General features: G+C 41.2%; 1 protein-coding gene and 1 long non-coding RNA gene across 2 annotated transcripts in view; both read right to left on the reverse strand.

Moving 5' to 3' along the window:
* LOC147911439 (ral guanine nucleotide dissociation stimulator-like) overlaps positions 1-26,006 on the reverse strand; it is a 321,882-nt gene that overhangs the window by 36,296 nt on the left and 259,580 nt on the right. The gene's annotated exons all lie outside the window — the stretch shown is intronic.
* Positions 18,932-26,006, reverse strand: part of LOC147911440 (uncharacterized) — a 33,515-nt gene continuing 26,440 nt past the window's right edge. The window contains exon 5 of the long non-coding RNA XR_015550926.1: positions 18,932-19,304. This is a non-coding gene — a long non-coding RNA (uncharacterized LOC147911440). The remainder of the gene's footprint in view (positions 19,305-26,006) is intronic.

The raw sequence follows: 26,006 nt of genomic DNA on the forward strand, positions 1-26,006 counted from the left end.
AGGCATGTAAGTGAGGCACTGAATCTCACATTTCTCCTTGAATCACGAACTCTTCCGGGTCATCATCTTATTGTATGTGGGAGAAGGGAGAAGGGTCAGCCCCTTCCCTGGCTAGTGGGGACACCCCCAAATCCCCCTAATTCCGAAGAATAGTTCATTTCAGTATCATTCAGCTCCTCCAAGAGCAGACGTGTCCCCCCGCCCATTCTCTTGGGATTTAAATGTTGAAGGTACTTTCACAGGCAGAGCAACAACCACTGAAATGTGGGTGTCTTTAAAACAGCACTACCCAGGACCATGTCGTGCCACAGGCAAGTGTTGCCTTTCTACATTCTTGAGGAACAGGGAACCTTTTCTGATTCTCTTGTTGAGATTTCTTTTGACTAAATTTTAGGAACTTGTAGTTTTCTAGTTCAATCTCTGGAATTGCATCAGCTCTAAGTGGGGAAAACAATGTAAAAAGATCAAAACGTGCACTTGGAGAGGAGAAGGCCCAAGGAAGCTCATTTGCAAATGGACTAAAGGCAGGCAGGACCTCGCTCCTGAGGCCCCTCTAGGGGCTCCCTGTTCACCCCTGACCCGGATTTGAATCCTGCTGTGATCCTTGTCCAAGACTCTGAATTCCTTTTCCTGCTTGTTTTGTATCCAGGAGGAAAGATCTGTGATGTAGCTTTTAAGGCTACTGCTGGGCCTCGTTCCATAAACATGGCTGCTCCCTGTCAACTAGGATTCTCAGCACCCCTGCCTTCCTTATGCAATTCCCTTTAGGGCAGAAATTCCCCAGAAGGCCCCAAGCCTACTCCCTCGCTTGGCCTGATGGATCCCGGGTGAGCTCTACTTTGCCAGTATAAGGGACCATAATCCTGGCCAGTGAGTGACCTCACACTGTCCCTTGCTGTCCAAGGTGAATTCTGAGCCCGTGTCATTCTGAGGTCCATGGTCTTGGACAATCTTCCAGTTTACACACTAAGTGTTGGTGTTTCCAACTCGTCCAAATGGGGCAATTGGGCCCGAGCCCATAAACTGTGTCGTCCCTGGGTTTTTGTGTTTTTGTCCCCAGTCCTGTGCTGTGGTTACATTACCACCACCGGCTGGGGTGTGAACAGTGTTTGGAGCTTTCAAAGATGAGGCACGACAGGGGTGTGGGGGGCTCCAGCAGGGAATGCCACGGAACTGATGGTCCATGGACGTGCATGAACACAGCCTTACCAATTAAAATACTGAAATGCTTCCCATCTGGTGGTGAACAGACACTGCTCTGAGCTCACACCGAGAACCCACCCCATGACTAGGAGCTTTCAAATGGTTACCAAGTGGCATTTTGAACCTCATCCCTTGGGAACACCCTGTAAGACAGGGACCAGATAAATCGCTTGGCACTTGTGAGTTATCCCCTCATTTCTGATGGCTGCAAGTGTCACCCAGACACACAGGCTGCACTCTGCCAGGGAAGCCTTCTCAGGACAACCAGAAGCTGAAAATGAATCCTGGTTCCTGGCATCCCAAGCCCTTCCTGACACGGCACAGCCACCCAGGTAAGTGATTTGGTAACGGAAAGACTGGGAAGGCTGTACTTTCCCTCCAAAGAGAAAGAGAAGAGCCAACAGTGAAAGCTTGATCCCTCAAATAGACAATTAAATCCCAACAAGCAGTGGGTTCTTTCAGCATTACTGATGTTGAAAAGATCTCTTTATTTTTTAATTTATTATTTATTTTTTTATTGATGTTTTAATGGTTTCTAACATTGTGAAATTTTGGGTTGTACATTTTTGTTTGTCTATCACCATACATATGACTCCCTTCATCCCTTGTGCCCACCCCCCACCTCCCACCCCCACTGCCCCTGGTAACCACAGTCCAGTTTTCTCTGTCCATGTGTTGGTTTATATTCCACATATGAGTGAGATCATACAGTGTTTGTCTTTCTCTATCTGGCTTATTTCACTTAACATAATACGCTCCAGGCCCATCCATGTTGTTGCAAATGGGACGATTTTGTCTTTTTTTATGGCTGAGTAGTATTCCATTGTATATATATACCACATTTTCTTAATCCAATCGTCAGTCGAGGGACACTTAGGTTGCTTCCACTTCTTGGCTATGGTGAATAATGCTGCAATGAACATAGGGGTGCATAAGCCTCTTTGGATTGTTGATTTCAGATGCGTTGGATAGATTCCCAGTAGTGGGATGGCTGGATCATAGGGCATCTCTATTTTTAATTCTTTGAGGAATCTCCATACCGTTTTCCATAGAGGCTGCACCAGTTTGCATTCCCACCAGCTGTGTATGAGGGTTCCTGTTTCTCCACTTCCTCTCCAACATTTGTTGTTTTTTGTCTTGGTGATTATAGCCATTCTAACAGGCGTGAGTTGGTATCTTAGTGTTGTTTTGATTTGTAATTCCCTGATGATTAGTGATGTTGAGCATCTTTTCATGTGCCTATTGGCCATCTGTATATCTTCCTTGGAGATGTGTCTGTTCATTTCCTCTGCCCATTTTTTGATCGGGTTGTTTGTTTTTATGTTGTTCAGTTGTGTGAGTTCTTTATATATTATGGAGATCAACCCCCTGTCAGATGTATGTTTTGCAAATATTCTCTCCCAGCTGGTTGGTTGTCTGTTCATCTTGATTCTGGTTTCATTTGTCTTATAAAAGCTCTTTAATCTGATAAACTCCTACTTGTTTATTTTTTCTTTAGTTTCCCTAGTCTGGGTAGGCATGTCATCCAAAAAGATTCCTTTAAAACCAATGTCAAATAGTGTTGCTTATATTTTCTTCTATGAGTTTTATAGTTTCAGGTCTCACCTTCAGGTCTTTGATCCATTTTGAGTTAATTTTTATGAATGGTGATAGCACGTGGTCCACTTTCATTCTTTTGCATGTGGCTGTCCAGTTTTCCCAACACCATTTATTGAAGAGACTTTCCTTTCTCCATTGCATGTTCTTAGCACCTTTGCCGAAAATTAGCTGTCCGTATATGTGTGGTTTTATTTCTGGGCTTTCAATTCTGTTCCATTGATCTGTGTGTCTGTTTTTGTGCCAGTACCATGCCGTTTTGATTACTATTGCTTTGTAGTATGTTTTGAAGTCAGGGATTGTGATGCCTCCTGCTTTGTTCTTTTTCTTTAGGATTTCTTTAGCTATTCGGGGTCTTTTGTTGCCCCATATAAATTTTAGTATTCTTTTTTCTATTTCTGTGAAGAATGTCATTGGGATTCTGATTGGGATTGCATTGAATCTGTATATTGCTTTAGGTAATATAGACATTTTAACTATGTTTATCCTTCCAATCCACGTGCATGGGATATCTTTCCATTTCTTTATGTCATCATGGATTTCTTTCAATAATGTCTTGTAGTTCTCATTGTATAGGTCCTTCACCTCCTTGGTAAGATTTATTCCTAGGTATTTTATTCTTTTTGATGCAATTGTAAATGGTATAATCTTTTTGAGCTCTCTTTCTGTTAGTTCATTATTAACATATAGAAATGCAACTGATGGGGCCAGCCTGGTGGCGCAAGCGGTTAAGTGCGCACGTTCTGCTGCGGCAGCCCAGGGTTCGCCGGTTCGGATCCCGGGTGAGCACCGAAGCACCACTTGTTAAGCCATGCTGTGGCGGCGTCCCATATAAAGTAGAGGAAGATGGGCATGGATGTTAGCCCAGGGCCAGTCTTCCTCTGCAAAAAAAAAAAAAGGAGGATTGGCATTGGATGTTAGCTCAGGGTTGGTCCTCCTCACAAAAAAAAAAAAAAAGAAATGCAACTGATTTTTGTAGATTGAGTTTGTACCCTGCAACTTTGCTGTAGTTGTTGATTGTTTCTAATAGTTTTCCAACAGATTCTTTAGGGTTTTCTATATATACAATCATGTCATCTGCAACTAGTGAGAGTTTCACTTCTTCGTTACCTATTTGGATTCCTTTTATTCCTTTCTCTTGCCTAATTGCTCTGGCCAAAACCTCCAGTACTATGTTGAACAGGAGTGGTGAGAGTGGGCAGCCCTGCCTCGTTCCTGTTCTCAGAGGAATGGCTTTCAGTCTTTCCCCGTTGAGTATGATGTTAGCTGTGGGTTTGTCATATATGGCCTTTATTATGTTGAGGTACTTTCCTTCTATTCCCATTTTATTGAGAGTTTTTATCATAAATGGATGTTGTATCTTGTCAAATGCCTTCTCTGCGTCTATTGAGACAATCATGTGGTTTTTATCCTTTGTTTTGTTGATGTGATGTATCACGTTGATTGATTTGCGGATGTTGAACCATCCCTGCATCTCTGGTATAAATCCCACTTGATCATGGTGTATGATCTTTTTAATATATTGTTGTATTCGGTTTGCCAATATTTTGTTGAGGATTTTTGCATCAATGTTCATCAGCGATATTGGCCTGTAATTTTCTTTCTTTGTATTGTCTTTGTCTGGTTTTGGTATCAGGGTGATGTTGGCCTCGTAGAATGATTTAGGAAGCGTTCCATCTTCCTCTATTTTTTGGAGTAGTTTGAGAAGAATGGGTATTAAATCTTCTTTGAATGTTTGGTTAAATTCACTGGAGAAGCCATCTGGTCCTGGACTTTTATTTTTTGGGAGGTTTTTGATTACTATTTCAATCTCTTTACTTGTTATTGGTCTATTCAGATTCTCCATTTCTTCTTGGTTCAATTTTGGGAGGTTGTATAAGTCTAAGAATTTATCCATTTCTTCCAGATTGTCCAATTTGTTGGCATATAATTTCTCATAGTATTCTCTTATAATCCTCTGTATTTCCATGGTATCTGTTGTAATTTCTCCTCTTTCATTTCTAATTTTATTTACTTGAGCCTTTTCTTTTTTTCTTAGTAAGCCTGGCTAAGGGTTTGTCGATTTTGTTTATCTTCTCGAAGAACCAACTCTTTGTTTCATTAATCCTTTCTACTGTTTTTTTGGTCTCAATTTCATTTATTTCTGCTCTGATTTTTATTATTTCTCTCCTTCTGCTGGCTTTGGGCTTTGTTTGTTCTTCTTTTTCTAGTTCTGTTAGGTGTAATTTAAGGTTGCCTATTAGGGCTTTTTCTTATTTATTAACGTGGGCTTTTATCGCTATGAGTTTCCCTCTCAGGACCACTTTTGCTGCATCCCATATGGTTTGATATGGCATGTTATCATTTTCGTTTGTTTCCAGATAGTTTTTGATTTCTCCTTTAATTTCATCAATGATCCATTGGTTGTTCAGTAGCATGTTGTTTAATCTCCACATTTTTGTCACTTTCCCAGTTTTTTTTTCATGGTTCATTTCCAGTTTCATAGCCTTATGGTCTGAAAAGATGCTTGTTATGATTTCAATCTTCTTAAATTTATTGAGGCTTGCTTTGTTTCCCAACATATGGTCTATCTTAGAGAATGTTCCATGCGCACTGAGAAGAATGTGTAGTCAGCTGTTTTTGGATGGAGTGCTCTGTATATGTCTACTAGGTCCATCTCGTCCAGTTTTTCATTTAAGTCTACTATTTCTTTATTAACTTTTTGTCTGGATGATCTATCCATTGCTGTAAGTGGGGTGTTAAGGTCCCCTACTATGATTGTGTTGTTGTTGATTTCTCCTTTTAGGTTTGTTAATAGTTGCTTTATGTACATTGGTGCTCCTATGTTGGGTGCATATATATTTATAAGTGATATGTCTTCTTGATGTAGTGTCCCTTTTATCAATATATATTTCCCTTCTTTGTCTTTCTTAACTTGTTTTATCTTGAAGTCTACTTTGTCTGATATGAGTATGGCAACACCTGCTTTCTTTTGTTTGCCATTAGCTTGGAGTATTGTCTTCCATCCTTTCACTCTGAGCCTGTGCTTGTCTTTAGTGCTAAGATGTGTTTCCTGAAGGCAGCATATTGTTGGGTCTTGCTTTTTAATCCATCCTGCCACTCTGTACCTTTTGATTGCAGAGTTCAATCCATTTACATTTAGGGTAATTATTGATATATGAGGGCTGAATGTTGCTGTTTTGTCACTTATTTTCTGGTTCTTTTGCATTTCCTTTGTTTCTTGTCCCATTTGTTTTGGACTGCCAATTCAGTTTGGTTGTTCTGTCTTATGATTCTTCTAGTTTTCTCTTTGTTTATCATATGTGGTTTTGCTTTGATTATTTGTTTAGTGGTTACCTTGAGGTTTGGGCAAAAAAATCTTGTGTATGAGATAGTCCATTATCTGATGGCCTCCTATTTCCTTATACTAAGTCAATTCAGTCACTGTCCTCTTCCCCTTCTAAGTTGTTCTTGTTATACATTATTCTGTCTTGTGTTGTGGCTGTGTGTTTACAGTGATGAGGTTAAATTTATTTTTGGTGAATTTCTTCCTTTGATTTTTGAATTTAGTATTTAAGTGGTTGCTAACCTATTCTGGTAAAGATCTACTATTTTTCTGAGTTTGTCTACCTACTTTTCTCCTTCCTCCAAGCTTTGTGTTCCCTTTCTCTTCTTTTTTTCAGGCCTGAGGGCCTTCTTGAGTATTTCTTGTAGTGGGGGTCTCGTGGCCATGAACTCCCTTAGCTTTTGTTTATCTAGGAGAGTTACTATTTCTCCATCATATTTGAAGGATATTTTTGCTGGGTAGAGTATTCTTGGCTAAAAGTTTTTGTCTTTCAGTATTTTGAATATATCATTCCAGTCTCTTCTAGCCTGTAAAGTTTCTGTTGAGAAATCCACTGAGAGCCTGATGGGAGTTCCTTTGTACGTTATTTTTTGTTTTTGTCTAGCTGCCCTTAATATTGTTTCTTTGTCGTTGATCCTGGCTAGCCTTACCACTAGGTGTCGTGGTGAAGGCCTTTGTCTGGTAATATATATAGGTGTCCTGTTGGCTTCGCTTACTGGTATTTCCTGCTCCTTCCCCAGATTTGGGAAATTCTCAGCTATTATTTCCTTGAATAGGCTCTCTGTTCCTCTTTCCCTCTCCTCTCCCTCAGGAATACCTATAATTCTTATGTTACATTTTCTAATAGAGTCAGATATTTCTCGGAGTCTTTCTTCATTTCTTTTTAGTCTTAGTTCTCTCTCCTCTTCCATCTGGAGTATATCTGTATTTCTATCCTCTAAAGTACTAATTCTTTCCTCCATATTGTCAGCTCTGTTCTTTAAACATTCCAGATTCTCCTTTATCTCCTCCATTGTGTTCTTCATCTCCATCAGCACTGATTGGTTTTTCTTTATGATTTCAATCTCTTTTGTGAAGAAACTCCTAATCTCATTGAATTGTTTGTCTGTGTTGTCTCATATTTCGTTGAGTGTTTTTATGATAGCTATTTTGAAATCTCTGTCATTTAGTTTATGGATTTCTGTGTCTTCGGGGTTGATTTCTGGGTGCTTGTCATTTTGTTTCTGGTCTGGTGATTTCATATATTTTTGCATTGTGGTTCCTGTGTTTGTTTTGTTTTTCCTCATCCTGGAAATCTCTGGTTGCAATTTCCACCTGCTGCCACTGTCTGGTGGTAAAGGGCTGTGTAGTCTAAGCCCCCTGCGCTCTGCCCCAGTTTTTCTGCTGCGATCCACAGTTTTGTTTTTGTTTCCCGCTGCGATCCACGGGTCCAGTCGTTTGATCAGGTCTGCCGCAGATCCCTTGGTCTGGTCTGTCGTGGATCACTTGGTCTGGTCTGCCACGTATTGCTAGGTCTGGTCTGGTCAGTTGAGCTGCAGAGTCCAGTTTGCGGGGAGGGGGGAGCTCTCTCTTTTGCCCTCTGGGTCCCTGACGTGGGAGGCGTCTCGTTTGCCCCTCTTTATCCGCTCTCTGGGGTGCTCAGATGTTGATGGTAGCCCTGTGGCTCCTCTGAGTCCTCTGTGCGGGAGTTTCCCAGTGGCTGAGAGAGTCCGAAGAGCCGGTTTCCCCGCCGAGGGCCACCCCTCCCCCCTCTCTGGGAGCCGCGTGGACCGAGATAGCTGATCTGATGGGGAGGGAGAGGAGTTCTTCTTACCTCTCCCCACTTCCTCCGGGGGCCCAGCACGTTCCGCTCTCAGATGTGCTGCAGTGTGGATCCCTCCGCTCTAGCTTTTCACTGTCTGGGAGTCCGTTGTTGGTCTGTGACTGTTGCTTTTGTTGTATCTTGTAGGGGGAAGAGTTCACGGGAAAGCTCACTCCGCCATGATGCTCTGAAAAGATCTCTTTTGATAATAGCACGATCCCCCAACTGCCATGTTCATCTCCATGAATCAAATTTCCAACACCTATGGATCCAAAAACTGAGGGAAATCTGGTATTTCCTTAGATGCAACTCTGAATTAGCATGCAACAGAGAACTGAAAAATGGAGACCTAGAAGTAAATATCTAATTTGAGAACATAGACACAAAAGTGCGTTTGAAATAATATTTTAGAATCTATTGGAATATTATACAAAAAGAATAATCCATTTTTAGTAGGTTTTACTGTGACTGTGAGGGGACAAACTGAATCATCCCGTGACTTTGATAACTCGCTGCTGACTTTAAAGTACAAATAAATAATATACCAAGTAAAGGAAAATGAGAGAACAGCATGAAAAAGGAAGATCTTTCTCTCCTCACCTGAAACTCAACCTCTCACCTCAGAAAGAAACCGTTGTCTATATTTTCTATGTCTCAAAGCAGAGTTTAATAAAAGAAAAGTATCAATATATTTTAAAGTTTCAAGAGCTCAAAGCAAGGAAACATTAGGGATGCTGCCAAGAGACCTCACTGAGGCGCCTGCTCCATTTCATCTGCTGTCAGGATGGCCTTCTTAGACCCTCACTTTCTCTGCCTTGCTAGTAAGTCTGTCCGCCATCAGTGCTATCACCAGTCTCGCTCCTGTGCTCTTCACTGCCCTTTCCTCCTTCCTGATACCTCCACAGTGGAGCTGTGGAATGCACAGATCAGTTCCTGGAATCATCTCTGCCAAATCTGAAGACCAGCAGGAGTGGGAATGGGACCTGGAATGCAGACCACCTGCGAGCACACCTGGCAGGGATTCACCTGTGTGACTAGGTGAAAGTTTTTACAACGTTTTGGCAAGATTGAAAGGACTTACGAGTTGTCCTGCGCTGCTGCAGGCCTGGAGTCCTTGTGGTCTCTCGGGTCAGCAGATATGGTGGGGCTGGTCCAAGTTGTCCTCTCACAGACCCGTCATGGCCAGGATAGGATGGGATTCTAGTAACTGGCCTCTTGAATATGTCACTGGACATCCTCAAAAGAATGGAAATGCTTAAACCTGGCTTTGGTTTGGACTGCTTCCCACAGTTACGCTGCTTCTTCTGTGAAGACGTGACTTATCATCCTTCTTTTCCTCTTACCCTATAAAAACAAATCATGAAACTGGGTCAAATGATAAAGGAGGCCTGCCTTTTTAGGACAATTATCCTGGCTGTTTTGTACTTCCACCCTCCCTCTACGCTCTCGGGATATATCTGACATGTGTCCTGGGATTTCATCAGGCAGATTTGCATCAAGAACAGAAAGCTCAAGGTCAAAACTCAAGGCTCCTCCAGATCATTTCCCCCTCCATCCTGTTAACACCCCCTCCTTGTTTGAGTGTTAGTCTATTCTCTTCTTTTCCTTGTCACTCTCAACCGCACAAGTCCTGGTACTCCCTCTCAGCACAGTCGGCCCCCAGTCTTTTACTAAATCCCAAATCTTACCATTTCTGTGTTTTCTGTCTACTCATTTGCTTAATCCATTGACCACTTGGTGTTCATAGAGGTTAAATCAATAGTGACATTATCAACCACCCCCTGTTAGCAACTTACTCCCATATCCGAGATGTTCACATAATCCAAATGGTTATGTTCAAAAGTAAATAATTCAGAAAACATATTCACCCACCACAAATTCCTGATCTTTAATATTTTTATTCAAACATTCATACAGTAGATACCTGTCCCTCAAGATCAGTAGTAATGCCAGATCAACGATTCTCACCTTAATTTCCTCCTACACCTATCAATCCTGGATTCCATGGACTATGATCACAATAATTTCCTTGGAAAAATAAAAAATTCCTTACCACTCATTTATTTTGTAAACCTCCAAACCCAGAAGATCCCGATTATCTGCTGTGCCGCAGCTACTGCTGATCTTATGACAAGCTGAAGATAAAGCATGAAACATGACCTTTTTGTACCACTGTAAATACAAAGCCATCTGCATCAACTGGGAAGCACCCATAATGCCTGGAAATTTTGTTCTCTTTTTTTGTTTGGCTCAAAAACAAAAAGACAAATCAATTTAAAAAATGGGCAAGGGACCAGAGTAAAATTTTTCCAGTGAAGACATACAGGTGGCCAGCAGGTGTATGAAAAGTTGTTCAGCATCACAAATCAGGGAATGCACATCAAAATCACAATGAGCTATCATTTCACACCTGTTATCATGGCGATTATCAAAAAAACTAAAGATAACAAATGTTGGTGAGGATGTGGAGAAAAGGAACCCTCGTGGGAATGTAAACTAGTACAGCCATTATGGAAAACAGTATGGAATTTCCTCCAAAAATGAAAACTAGCCTATGATCCAGCAATCCTACTTCTGGTATACACCCACAGGAATTGAAATCAGGGTCTCAAAGAGATATCTGCCCTCTAATGTTCATTGCAGCAAATTCACAATAGCCAAGATGTGAAAGTAACCTAAACGTCACTGATGGATGAATGGATAAAGAAATGGAATATTTGTCAACATTGAGAAAAGAAGGAATTGCTGCTATTTTTGACAACATGAATGCACCTAAAAGACATTGTGCTAAGTGAAATAAGGCAGGCAGAGAAAGGCAAACATTCCCTTTTTTGTGGAATCTAAAATAGTCAAACTCACACAAGCAGAGGTTAGTTTGGTGGTTGCCATTGGCTGGGGAGATGGAGAAATGGGGAGCTGATGTTCAAAGATACAAAGTTTCAGTTATCAAGATAAATAAGTTCTGGAAATCTATGATACGGCATAGTGCCTACAGCTAACAAGACTGTATTGCATACGTTGCATGTGCTAATAGAGTAGATATTAAGAGTTCTTACCAGAGAATAATAGTAATAAAGGAGGTGAGAGAAAACTTTGGGAGATGATGGATATGTTTGTGGCCTTGATGGTGGTGACAGTCTCAAGGGTGTATGCTTATGTCCAAATTCATCAAGCTGTATATGGAAAAGTATGACATCATCGTTGATTCTTCTGCACCTTGAAATATGCCATGTCCTCATCACAAGAGAAAAAATTTGTAACTCTATATGGGGACGGATGTTAACTGGACTTATTGTGGTGATCATTTCAACATATATACAAACATTGAATCATTATGTCGTACCGCTGAAACTAATTTAATGTTGTATGTCAACTTTATCTCAATTAAAAAAACACAACAGACAAAACCATTTGAATACGGTATATGAGTTCAGTGAATCCCTGAAACTGCCCCATTCCAATATGGGAATTACAGGAAGCAGAGAGGATGATGTAAGATGGAAGAAAGTTGTACAAAACAGTATTCAAATTAAAATCATTTAAGTTGCTATCAGCTCCTTGTGGCAAAGTTCTGCGAGCACCGATCTACTTTCACATTTTTCCTGAAAAAACATACTTTCACATCCAACCCATAATAGTTTCATCATTTTCTCTAATAAGAAAATTTCAACTTAATAAATAAAACCAAAAGCATCTCTTATGTATGAATAAAGTTAGTGAACTTTACAGAGAAAAGAGCATATTTGCACAATCTCAATAAAGGAAACAGAAGAACTGAATGATGATCAAGTCTCATTCAAGCTTATCTTTGAAAGCCAGTAAGACCAGGCTGTCTTTACAAGGATGTGTGTACAGCTGTGAGCCTTGGAATATAGAAATAGTGGCCTCCTCTGGAGCAAAGGGCAGGCTTGCTTACTGCCCAGTATAATAAAAATAACACCCCCCCAGGGCAAAAGTTAGCAGACATCCTGCCCGTTATCAAAGATTTGAGTTCCTTAGGCTCTGAGATCTTGCATCTCTCTGCATGTCACATGGCCCACTGTGTATCTCCCTGTAGGAAGTGAGATTTAGTGAACCGGTGCAAATGCTGATACTCTGGCCACTGCTATTGTTGTGTCATTAAGTCCTTTCTCTCTGATGCATGGGTCTCTTGACTTTTGCCACCATCTGTAAGACCATTGTCGGCTAACTTATTGGTTTGCAGGTAAGGTAAAACATCAGACCTTTCACAGTTTCTGACAAGCCCTTAAAATAACTAGTAGTCTTAGGAACAGAGAGCTATCCAGAACAATATGCATGGATGGTCTTCATAGAAGACTTCATGCAACCAAAACTTTAATAAGTCTCTCTGACCTCTTTTATTTCTACCCCAATTAGAAGGAGAGGCACCAAGCTATTACAGACCTAGGGCTTGTGCAAGCCACCTGGAGACCTAGTGACAAGAAACTTCCCATGGGGAACAAAGACAGATGGGCATATTTCCAAAATGGACCCATGTGCTTCCCGGTCATCAAAAAGACAGTGCATTATCTTAATTTATGATTTGAGTCATTAAAATCTTGTGATGGGCCAAAGATACACTTCTAAGAGGAGTGAGGCACATGGCAGTTGTAAGCAGATTAACACACTTGGTGAATATCAAACTCTGAACCAACTTTAGTGTTCTAATCAATTAAAAGGTACAACAAATTTATTTAGGTAGATTAAATGATATTTAATGTTATGCCTGATTATTACTCTTCAATAATGAACAAGAAGCTCATGTAAATAACTATAATTGGCCTTACTTTAAAACATGATAGTCAGGACTGTTTGAGATAAGCTGGAGAGAAAGAAGGGGAGAAATAGACAAAAGTTAGCTGCTCTGAAGCCCCTGTCAAGACCTCTGAATCTACGTGTAACCCAGGAGATCGAGGCAAAGGGCTGTGCCCCTAGATCCTCCTGCACTCTGGTTCTCAGGGATGTCACGGGGCTGAAGCAGCTTCCTGATTCGTGTTTACATGTCCAGGTGTACAATACCCCTGACCATGGGGATGAACCACCATTCAATCATCCCTTACACCCCTCTAATTAACAATTAGATTTCAGAATCATTTTATCATTACATGATAATTTATTCCTCAAACCTGTAGGATGCCGAGCTAAAAGAAAATCAAATATCAATGGCTTCTTTTCTTTGAAATACCAAGATGTTCTTTCACACTTGGAATCCTGATTAGAGGATAAATCCATCAAATCAATGGAAACAAGTTAAGAAATGGACAGAGGGATATTGCATTCATATATATACATTTTGCATTGTTGCAAAAATAGTTACATTTAAAAAAATTAGAACTTTTTGAAATTTCATAGATATTAAAGATTGTGTTCTTCTTATACTCCCTTTGGTTTACCAAATCAAACTCATTCTTTAATGGAAATTTCTAGCATTCAGTGCTAGTAACAACAGTTTTTTTAAATTCTTATTTTTCCCAGGTCAAAGAACAAGGGCAGAGGTCATGGGGAGGTCAAGTCTAATCTACCTAGGGATGTGGCAGCCTTAACTATGGATGTTCAAGCCAGACATTGCCAGCAGAACCACATCTCTTGATCCATAGGTAAGTTTTTACTAGCATTCACAGAGACTTGAGGATATCAAAGAAATTCTTCATTAAGAACCAAAGATATAGGGCCGGCCCAGTGGCTTAGTGGTTAAGTGCGCGCGCTCTGCTGCTGGCGGCCCGGATCCGGATCCCGGGTGAGCACCGACGCACCGCTTCTCCGGCCGTGTTGAGGCCGCGTCCCACATACAGCAACTAGAAGGATGTGCAGCTATAACATACAACTATCTACTGGGGATTTTGTGGAAAAAAATAATAAATAAAAAAAAACTTTAAAAATGAACCAAAGTTATAGATTCCTATCTTGGGTTCATTACTTTGAATTTTTGACCCAAATCATATATATAGATTGGACCATGTTCAATTCTATGATCTTTAGAAGATGCAGCCTACAGCTGAAGAGAAACAGATACAACACCAACATCTTATCCTCTCTGAAACCCAACTGAGAGCCCCTGGAGTCAGAAGTTTTCAACACAAGAAAAAGTCATCCTTCTTCTGAACAAAGACTGTAGAGGCTATACTAACATTCAATTTTATTTATTTTGTTTTTTATTATTGCTTTGTGAGGAAGATCGGCCCTGAGCTAACATCTGCCAATCCTCCTCTTTTTGCTGAGGAAGACTGGCCGTGGGCTAACATCCATGCCCATCTTCCTCCATTTTATATGGCACGCTGCCACAGCATGGCTTGACAAGCAGTGTGTCGGTGAGTGCCCGGGATCCGAACCCGCGAAACTTGGGCCGCCGCGAACCTTGGGCTGCCGCGAACCCCGGGCCGCCGCGAACCCCGGGCCGCCGCAGCGGAGCCCGCGCACTTAACCGCTTGCGCCACCGGGCCAGCCCAAACATTCAACTTTAAATTGTTAACGTGACTTGTTAAAATGTGATGCAGCAAGCATAATATCTTCTAAGTTTCATGATTTTTCTCCAGAATACTGAGATGGATGACCTTGAAGTCCAGTTTCCCCATAAATGTCTTGATTCAGAGAAAAAATTAATTTCCTTATAAAATAATTCCCATAAAATTGTTAAAAATATATCATAGTCTCTGACTAAAAGCGAACAAAGCAAATTGAACAGTTGAATAGCAGTGTAATAAATTCCATACAAGAATCTTACTGCAGCATTATGTATAATAGTGAAACTGGAAATAACCCCATCTCTATCAAAGAAGAAATAAACAGATCGTGGTATTCCTGTTCTTTGGAGAAGCTCTAAAACTTCTAAAAAGCAAAGTTAGAGTGACGTGCACTGATAAGGAGAGACGTCTATGATATATGGTTTGGGAAACAGCAAGTTGCAAAACGATGTAGTTATGTAATTTATTTATGTTAAAAAAATCTTTATGTGTATTTATAAATTCAAAGGAAATGTCCAGAAGAATAAGCTGCAACCTCTTAACAATAGTTCCTTCTGAGTAGGGGAGTGAGTTTGCAGGGAAGGGAATGGAAGTCGAAGGTTTCACTTTACTCTACATAGATCTGTGTAACTTGACTTTTTTTACAAAGTATGTAATTCTTTCATAATTAGAAAAATGAGTGATGTGACCGTTTGGTGCAGGCAACAGTATGATGTTCACCAGTCTCTGTACTGTATGTTACTGCACAGCGTGGACTGTAGCAGAAAGCCCAGAGGAGCAATGAAGACAAAAAGACATGACACCTGCAGAAAGTCAGTGGAGTATTTCTCCATAAGAAACCTTCCAGGCGAGTGACGGTCAGTATCTTCCACTGCTCCAGCTCTTGCAATAAACCTAGAATCTGCCCAGGGTAGGCTGGACGAGCACGCCCTGCTAGTCCACTCCCCACCTAGGGCCTGTTTGTGCAGGGTGCCTGCCAACTAGCAGACAATGGACTCAGGATGGGCCGTGTGCCTTTGGGGCGGCTGGCAGAGAGGGACAAAGTGGAACACCAGCTAAGTGCACACACCTGAGAGGCGGAGCTCCAGGTGGAGACTCAAAATTCACCAAGAAACTGCGTGAAGGAAGCTACTCGACCTCTCTGAGCCTCAGTGTCCCCCCTGTAAAATGGGGATCACAGGCCTACTTCACAGAGCTGTTGGGGAAGATACGTAGAAGTGCCTGTGACAGCCAGTGTCACATTATTAACAAAGTCGTATCTGACTTCAGAATAATCGATGAAAAGAATAATGTGATGAGACCAAAGACGAGATGCCCAGCTTCGTAAGCAGCCCCAGCAGCATGAGAATGAGAGGAGCTCCGAGTAAGCAGGGTTCTTCACAGCTCCACTTTAGAGGACGAACATGGGCTACACCAGGATAAGTGGCTGTTGTACAGTGACTCCTGTAGTGAAGGTGGGTCCCTAAAGACACTGTGAAATCCAGTTACACACAGTGGCTCCTAGGAAACAACTACAAAGCAATCAATGCAGCAGTTAGGAATGGGAAGGGCCTGAGCAGAGGAGTGTCTGAGTCACAAAATTGACGGAAGACACTTAACCACAGCGAGCGCCCAGCTCTGTCAACAGCTGTTGTGGTTGCACTAGGAGATCAAATGTCTGAGGCAGCCATTGTGGGGACTGCTGGGAGCACAGTGGTCACTGAAGCCACACCCCAACAACAGTGCATCGGAGCACACAGACCCAGAGACTTTCCTCTCCATTAATCCTTGTTTCAAGATGAGAAATATCCTCACGTGACAATGTCTCCTTCCAACACTTGTGGACGAGTGTCATCAGAACCCCCTGAAGAGGTCACAGGCCAGAGTAGGATGGAACACTGGGGGCTGGGGAGCGGCGCTGCACTTGACCACACGGACTATCACCTGGGCCTGTTGAACAAGAGAGAAGAACCCGAGGATGTGGTCTAACGAGAATTCCCCATTTTGCCACATTCAGAGACATTGCAGAGATTCTCATCCTTTCTTTACAAAAATGTTGAAGAATTCATGTGTCATTAATTCAAAAAGAGGCAAAATCTTGACAAAGTGACAGGGTCTAGTTTCCATGACCATGTTTTCCAGTTGTTTTGATAATATTGCACATTCAGGAATCGGAAATGAAACCTATTGGGGTGTATAATATAAACAAGGACTTGTTTTCATTTAGATGAACGCCCAGACTTTTAAGGATGACATAAATCAGAAAAACTGCTAATCATTCCTCTGCAGGTTTCAGTAAGACTTTTAAGTTAATTTACCAATCTCAGGAAAAGAGAATATGGCAATTCAAGTTTTTTGTTTCTGCATTCAAGCGTACAGTACAGCCAAGAGAATGAGCAGAAAAAAATTAACAAGAAAGTCTTGCTTGCATTTTATCTTTTGCAAATGAGCAGGATATTTTATTTTCTGTTCTTTTCACTGCTGTAATCAATTTTTAAAGAATACGGTACATCTGACTATCCCTAGGCGTGTTTATCCGGGAACCTTGCCTGAATCCAAAGCAGAGATGTTAAAGCTGACGAGTTTCAAATGCTGCCCAGGTGCTGTCTACCATGAATATCCCTCTTCCAAAGCTGGACCACCGATCTCTTCCTGAAGGATCAGAATCACCACCCATGTCCCTGAGAGACTGGCCATTCAGGCCTGAGCTGAGATTAGGTGATCAATCTAAAGGGCAAAATACTTAAGCTATTCTCATCTTAAGAATGTTGTTTCAGAGGCCTCTGCACTGGAATGGGTTGGTGAAAACGGCCTACTAGATACTTACCTGGGAATTGATTTGTTCTCCACTGCTCTTAGTGGATCCTGGGGAAACCAGTGATTAACCTCACAGATGCCTCAATTTCCACATCTGCGAAAAAGGCAAGCAACAGCCAATGTTACCACCCTGCAAACTCTTAAGTTGTGCTTGCAAGAGGGGCCACAAGGGCGAATGTCTCCCAAAAGCTGATGAAATGATGGCACTTTGGCTGGAGAAGGCAGAGGGCAGCAGGCAAACTGGAAAGTTTCTGGGATGTCAAACCAGTTCCCATAAGCAGTTTAGAGAAGCACCTGGCCCTGGACTAGGTAGGAGGCTGTGGAAAGACCCACAGGCACACAGGGGGGAGGAGGAATCAAGCAACGGAGGGAGGCGGTGGGGAAGAGGCACGAGTCCAGCTTCAATTTTGGACAAAAGTAGTTGCACGCTGCAGGCCCGCGGCTGCCCATGCAGCTGCCACACCCTAACTCCCTGGTCCCTCTCGTCCCGTCACATCCCTCCGGGACTCAGTCCAGTTGGAGCAGGTGCTGGACCAGATTCCTGAGTCAATGGGGGTTTGGCCCTCAGGCAAGCCTTCACCGCCCTGCTCCTCCCACTAGGGCTAGGCACCCCCCCATGCCCAGAGCATCTTGGGAGTTGTAGTCCTGCAGTCCTGCAAGCTCCCAGCGGGGAATGGTTAAGAGACAAAAGCACCAAGCATGCACAGCCAGGAGACTCAACTCCCACCTGTCCCTCCACCCCTGGCCCACGCCCCTCTGCTTCTACACCCCACCTTCTACCCCACCTCTTCTCTATACGATGCCATCTCTCCATGCCTTGCCCATCCCCCAGAGTTGTGCAGTGTGGTTGGGCTGCATCCTTTGACGCCAGTACTCAGGTAGGGGTGGGGCTCACCAGCCTGGCTATTGCTGAGGATGCTTGCAGCCCTGGTGGAAGCTCCCTGGCCAGTATTTGAAATGTAAATTCAATATCTAAAATGGAAATACCAGGTGCATGGGATCCTGGAATTTGCCTTTTCAAGGCCATCTGTCCTACCATCCCCTCCATCCATCCATCCTGCCATGATCCTCCCTCTGGACCCCGTGATCAGGGTTGCTGCACAGATCCTCCCCTTGGAACCCACCCACCTTAAGGGCCCATACCCATCATAAAAACTCAAAGCCATGCCACTTGCCAAATTGAGGCAAAAATGGAACGACCCAGGGGGGCCACTCAAGGGTGAGGGCATTACTAGATACTTGGGAGTATTAAAATCCATCTGATGATATCATGAGTGAACGTGTTCCACTTTAAAACAAACACTGTTGTTATTCTGAGATATTGAGTTAGGATCATTTTGCAAATATGCCGGATTTAAAATGTTTATTGATGTATAACATGTGTATAGAAATATACACAGAAGTCATCCATGTAAACCTCAAAGAATTATTACAGAGTGAACACACTTGTGTGACCAAGAACTAGCACCAGCTTCACTCAGGCCCCGACAATCCCTTTCTCCCTCCTTCCTCCCCAAAGGTAACTGACATCTTACCAGCGAACACTATATATCGAGTTTGTCTTCTTATACAAGTGTTTTATTACAGAACAAATTAAACAATATACAAAATAAACAAAACAGCATAGTAGGCTCGTCACCCAGCTTCAACAACTACTAATCATCTGCTATTTTTGTTTCTTCCACACTCCATCCCATTCCCACCTCACTTTATTATTCCTTTAGTCCTTTGTGTGTGGGGGGGTGTAAGAAGTACGCACACTGAAAGGCACAAATCTCAACCTTACATTTTTGGCAAATAAACATGCCCATATAACCTTCACCCCTTTAAGAATAGGATATTTCCATCACCCCCAGAAAACCCCTGCCTGTTCTTTCCTAGGAAATATTTTCCTTCCCCCGAGGCAACCACTGTTCTGGTTTTTTCAGCACAGGTTCATCTTGGCTGAAATCATCCCACGTGTATTGTTTTCTGTCCAGCTTGCTTCCCTCGGCACGAGGCTGATGAATCTCTCCCAGCATGTGTGTGTCAGCGTTTGCTCCTCGGCACGGCTGAGGGCGTTCTGCTCTGAGGATGCCCCGCAGTGGGCTCATCTTCCTCCTGGGGACGTGCAGGTCATCTCCTGTGAACATTTTTGTACAAACCCTTTTTGTATGCTGTTTAATTCCTTTATTAGCATTTAAGTGACACACCTTTGCATTTTTTAGTGGTTGGTCCAGATTACAATATGCATCTTTAACATATCACAGCCTACCTAGACTTAATAGTGCACCAGTTTAATCAATGTAAAATATGGAAGACTTGCTACAGAACAGTTCCATTTACCTCTGTCTGTCCTTTGTGCTATTGTTGTCATAAATTTTACATCTTCCCTTGTTATAAATCCCACAAAACAGTGTTTTAATTTTTGCTTTCAATAGTCATAGGTCTTTTAAAGTAATTAACATAAAAAAGTTATGTATTTTGAGGCAGATGATTTGAGGCTCTGAAAATGTATTTATTTTTTTTAAGTTTCACCCACAGTTTTTGCATTCATCAGTCAGCCTTACCCACAATAATTATTACTGTGGTGTTCTAGTGGCGATTTTCTATTTCATGCTATCCAGCCACATTTATTATTTGGAATTCTGTGAGGAAGATTCCCTCCCTCCCTCTCCCTTCCTTCTTCCTTTCTTTCTCTTATTCTTTTTTATTCCTCTTTCTTTCTTCCTTTCTTATTTAATCTATTTTATGTCAGTATAGACTCATGGATATTTATTTTATTCTCTGTGTAATAATCCAATGCTACCATTATTTATTATGTTGCTCACAGATTTCCAGCTTGAGCCATTGAGAAATCTTTCAGATTGATTCTTTTTGACACATCTCATCATTTGCTGTGTTTTATTTAAAGCACTTTCCTACTTTCTGGCACTACAAGATGGTCGAGGCTCATATTGTGTTTTCCATCTCCAGCCCTAGAATTAGCCATTTCTCCAAGAAAATCTGGTTCTTTTTATTGGAGAATGATATTTAGAAAGCAAGATCTGGGAGCTAAGTGTGCTCATTCATACTAGGGTGTCACTGCTTCTGGACCCTCTCAGCAGAGCCTGGAAATGTATGTATAAATATAAACTCAGGTCTACACATCTATCTATTTATCTATCAATCTATCCATCTATCTGGATAGATATATTAGAAGTGACATGGATTCATACTGATACTTCCAACTCCTATCGAGCACCACAGAGTTTATTCTAGCATTCTCCTTTTGTTTATTTTTAACTTCTTTCACCAACAGTGAGAAACTTAACTCCAGTTAGGTACAATATATTTCCTAATGTGTCAACTAGTTTCAGAATTGCTAATCCATACCCTTATGAAAAACAAACTTACCACCTAGAGTACAGTGTTTGTGTACAATACTTTAGTTTTACAGTATCCCATGAAAACACTGTCTTCCAATGTAACTTAGGTCAGGACCTTTCATCCCTCCCCCATTATGTGTGGCTATGTCACATGCTTGTAATACAGTGAGATTCATTTTTCACTGCATTTCATCTGAGCTCCCCAGCATCCTGATTGATTTTTAAAATTTGCAGAGTAAAATTCACTCTTTGTAGTCTACAGTTCTGTGGGTTTTGACAACTTTATGGCCATGTATCCACCTCCACAGTAGCATACAGAGCTGTTTTTTTCATTCCCCAAAATTCTCTCATACTGTCCCTGTGTAGTCAACCCCTTCCCCCATTCCATCCCTTGGAAACCACTGATCATTTTTCATCTCTGTAATGCTGACTTTTCTAGAAAGTCATACAAATGAAACCACATACTATACGGCCTTTTGAATCGGGCTTCCTTCACTTAGAGAAATGCAGCCAAGATTCATCCATGTTGTTGTGTGAATCAAGAGTTTATCCTTTTTATTGCCAAGTAGTATTCTAATGTCCCAATTCACCACAGTTTCTTTCTCCATTCACCTGATGAAGGACATTTAGTTTATTTCCAGCTTGTGGCAATTATGAATCACATGGTTATGAACATTCACCCAAAGATTTTGTTTAAACATTAGTTTTCAATTTGCTTGAGTAAATCCCTAGGAGTGGGATATCTGAGTCATATAATAAATGTATGTTTAACTTTATAAGAACCTGCTAAACCGTTATCCGAACGCAACTATCACGTTGCATTCCCAGTTCTAGTTGCTCCTTGTCCTCACCAGGACTTGATATTTGCAATTTTACTTTTTATTTCAGCCACCTAATAGGTGTGCGGAATATTATTGTGGCTTCTGCCTCCTTTTTGAAAGTGAGATCTGCTAAATATAGAATCCTGTGTTGACTTTTGGGTTTTCTTTCTGCACTTGAAAAAAGTCATTTTGTTGTTGATTTGTCTCTTTTGTTTTTGATAATATATCATCCATCATTGACATTATTTCTCCCTGTATGTAATGTCTTCCCCTGTATATATGTATTTCCCTGACTGCTTTCAAGATTTTGTTTTTATCTTTGGATTTTAGCAGCTTGACTATCACGTGCCCAGGTATGGTTTTATTTTGTATTTTATTTTCTGGGTTTGCTGACTTCCTTGGATCTAAAATTTTAGATTTTCCACCAAATTTTGGAAGTTTTCTGCTATTACTTGTTAATTTGCCTTTCTGCCTCATTTAATTTTTCTGTCTCTCTCCTCTCTGCTGGGGACTCAATCATCTCACAGGTAAGGCTTTGTTCAGTTTTCTTCAAAATTTTTACATTCTTTTGTTCAGACTGGATAATTTCTATTGCTCTATCTTCATGTTTCTTCTACTGTTCCTTTTTATTTTTAATTTAATTAATTAATTAATTTATTTTTCGCTCCAAAACCCCAGTAGATAGTTCTATGTCATAGTTGCACATCCTTCTACTTGCTCTATGTGGAACGCAGCCTCAGCATGGCCAGAGAAGCGGTGCATCGGTGCACGCCCAGGATCCGAACCCGGGCGCACCAGCAGTGGAGCGCACACACTTAACCGCTAAGCCTCAGGGCTGGCCCTCTTCTACTTTTTCTAATGTACATGTAAACTCAAAAGTATTTTTTTTTATTTAATCTTCCTATTTGGTTCTTTTTTGTAATTTCCATTTCTCTGCTGAGTTTCCAGATATGTTCATTCATTATGAGAATATTTTTCATACCACCTTGATCATCTTTATAATAGCTGTTGTCTTATCCTTGTCAGCTAATTGCAACACCTTGGGGAGAGTTTCTACTCCCTGCTTTTGGTCATATATGGATTACATTTTCCCATCTCTTCAAATCTAATGATTTTTTAAACTGTGTACTGGAGGCCCGGCCCCGTGGCTTAGTGGTTAAGTGTGCGTGCTCTGCTACTGGCGGCCTGGGTTCAGATCCCGGGCGTGCACCGAGGCACTGCTTCTCCGGCCATGTTGAGGCCGCGTCCCACATACAGTAACTAGAAGGACGTGCAGCTATAACACACAACTATCTACTGGGGCTTTGGAGGAAAAATAAATTAAAAAAAAATTTAAACTGTGTACTGGAAACCATGACTGATAGTTATAGAGACTCTGGATTCTATTGTATTCCTTTGAAGAGTGTTGTTATTTTTCTAGCAGGGAGTTAACTTGCCTGGACTGAAACTCCAATCTTCTCTCCTTTACAGTGAGCATAACTGAAATCCCCATTCTGTTCTTTCCTCTACCAATTGCTGTTTTTACACTAAGCCCTCTGGGGTCTACCCTGCATGTGTGTTGTTCAAAGATCTGCCAATTTGGTGTGTGTGTGGGGGAGACTTACATACATATTTTGAGATTTTCCTCTGTGTGTCTCCCTCCCTTCCAGAATTTCTCCCTTAACTTTCCAGCTACTCTGTCATCCCCAAAATACATCCTCTAACATTACAAGTAAGACTGTAGTTTTTCCCCTGTCTGGGCCATGTACAGATTTTGGAATGCTTTGAGGCAAAAGACTCAAGCTTGCAAATATCTCCTGGTGCAATTCCCATCATTTAAGTGAAGACTTCCTCTCAGTTCTGCTTGCTTTTGGAAGACATTTATACATACACACATAAACACATTTATTATATGTGTATTACATATAAATACATGATTCTATATAAATACATATAATATTTTATGCAGATTTTATCATTGTTGTCTGTGAGAGTGTTAGTTTAACAAGCCACTCCACCATTACTGGAAGCCAGACCTCGGTTTTGTTTCTTTTTTAGATTTTTATAAAAACGGAATTAAAAAATCTATAGCCTTTTGAATATAATTTCTTTTATGCAGCATTTTGGTTGTGATATTCATCTATGCTATTGCATGTAGCTAGTGTTTGTTCGTTTGTTGAACATAATTAATTTTTTTAAATGGTCATAAAATATGCATAACTTAAAATTGACCATTTTAACCATTTTTAAGTGTACAGTTCAGTGACATGCAGTACATTCACATTATTGTGTAGCCATAACCTCCAACCATCCACAGAACTATTTTCACCTTGCACTGAAACTCTGTGCTCATTAAGCAACAACTCCCTGTTGTCCCTCCCTCTTGCCCTTGGGAAACACCATTCTCCTTTCTATTCCTATGAATTTGAGTACTCTAAGTACCTTACATGAGTGGAATCATACAGTATTTTTCCTTTTGTAGATGGCTTTATTTGACTTAGCATAAAGTCCTCAAGGTTCTTCCTTGTCATAACATGTGTCAGAATTTCTTTCTTTTTAAGGGTGAATGGTATTCCACTGTGTGTATACACCACATTTTTTTTTGTATTTCATCTGTTGATAGACACCTGGTTTGCTTCCAGCTTCTGGCTATTTTGAATAATGCTGTTAAGAACACGGGTGTACTTTTATGTCTTTATACCTCTGCATTCAATCATTTTGGGTATATGCCCATAAATGGTGTTCTGAGATTCATTTTTTCACAAGTGGGAGGGTTCCCCACACCTCCAAGAAGCATTTCTTGGAATGCCAGCTAGTCGTCAGATAATTCAACTCAATTTGATGCTGTCAACCCAGAGATACATCAGATTCCACAGGTTGAGGGCTTAGTCCTATAAGACTGCACACCCACCCTACCTCACCTCAACTTCAGATGCCAGTTACAAGCCCAGGCTGTTACCTGTACTTCTGACTGACTGGCTATAAACCAGATGTTCCCACAACCTCCTCATTGGGTTTGATTAATTTACTAGAGTGGCTCACAAAACTCAGAGAAACATTTACTAGATCACCAGTTTATTATAAAAGGATATGACTCAAGAACAGCCGATGGAAGTGGTGCATAGGGAAAGGTATGTGAGAAGGGGCACAGAGCTTTCATGCCATATCCAAGTGCACCACACTCCAAGCACTCCTTGTCATTGCCAACCTGGAAGCTCTCTGAACCTCCTTCTATTGGGATTTTAATGGAGGCTCTGTCACGTAGGTATGATTAATTATTAACTCAGTTTCCAGCCCCCCTCCCCTCTCTGCAAGATAAGGGGTAGGGCTAAAAATTCGAAGCTTCTAATCAGGGCTTGGTCTTCCTGGTGACCAGCCCCCATCCAGGAGCCATGCAGAAGCCCACCCAGAGTTGCCTCAATAGAACAAAAGCTTCTCCTAGTGTTCTTATCAATTAGGAAATTACACGGTGGTCGGCCCCGCGGCTTAGCAGTGAAGTGCACACGCTCCGCTACTGGCGGCCCAGGTTCGGATCCCAGGCGCTTACCGACGCACCACTTCTCCGGCCATGCTAAGGCCACATCCCACATACAGCAACTAGAAGGATATGCAAGTATGACATACAACTATGTACTGTGGCTTTGGGGAGAAAAAAGGAGGAGGATTGGCAATAGATGTTAGCTCAGAGCCGGTCTTCCTCAGCAAAAAGAGGAGGATTATCATGGATGTTAGCTCAGGGCTGATCTTTCTAAACAACAACAACAAAAAATGAAATTACAAGGGTTTTAGGGTCTCTGTGTCAGGGATGGTGCCAAAGCCAAATATTACAATAAGAGTTGCTCCTAGTGTTCTTATCATTTAGGAAATTACAAAGTTTTAGGAGCTCTGTGCCAGGAACTAGAGGCAGAGAATGATAAACGTGTTTTCTATTATTTCAGAACCCATAAGTGGAATTGCTAGATCATATGGTGAACACTATTTTTAATTTTTGAAGGAACTGCCATACTGTTTTCCAGTTTTATGTTCTCACCTTCATTGCACAAGCGGTCTAATTTCTCAACATCCTTGCCAACACTTGTTATTTTCTGATTTTGTGATAGTAACTATGCTAATGGGTGTGAACATGTATCTCATTGTGGTTTTATTTTGCATTTTCCTGATACTTAGTGATGTTGAACATCTTTTCATGTGTTTACTGGCCATTTTATATCTTGTTTGGAGAAATGTCTATTCAAGTCCTTTGTGCATTTTTAAATTGGGTTGTTTTTTTATTGTTGAGTTGTAGGAGTTCTTTATATATGCTAGATATTAATCCCTTATCAGATATGTGATTTGCAAATCTTTTCAACCATTCTGTGCGTTGCCTTTTTACTCTGTTGCTAGTATCTTGTGATACAGAAAACGTTTCATTTTGATGAAGTCCAATTTGTTATTTTTTAGTTGCTTATGTCTTTGGTGTCATAGTAAAGAAATCATTGTTGGCAATGGCATTTGGACCCAATGACATGCAGCTTTTACCCTCTGTTTTCTTCTAAAGATTTTATAGCTTCAACTATAACATTTATATCTTGGATCCATTTTGAGTTAATTTTTGTATATGGTGTAAGGTAAGGGTCCAACATCATTCTATGCATGTGGGTATCCAGTTTTCCAGCACCATTTGTTGAAAAACTTATC

This window comes from Ceratotherium simum, unplaced genomic scaffold, assembly GCF_057802395.1.
Source record: "Ceratotherium simum simum isolate JZ-2026a unplaced genomic scaffold, ASM5780239v1 HiC_scaffold_43, whole genome shotgun sequence".
Classification (NCBI taxonomy): Eukaryota; Metazoa; Chordata; class Mammalia; order Perissodactyla; family Rhinocerotidae; genus Ceratotherium; species Ceratotherium simum.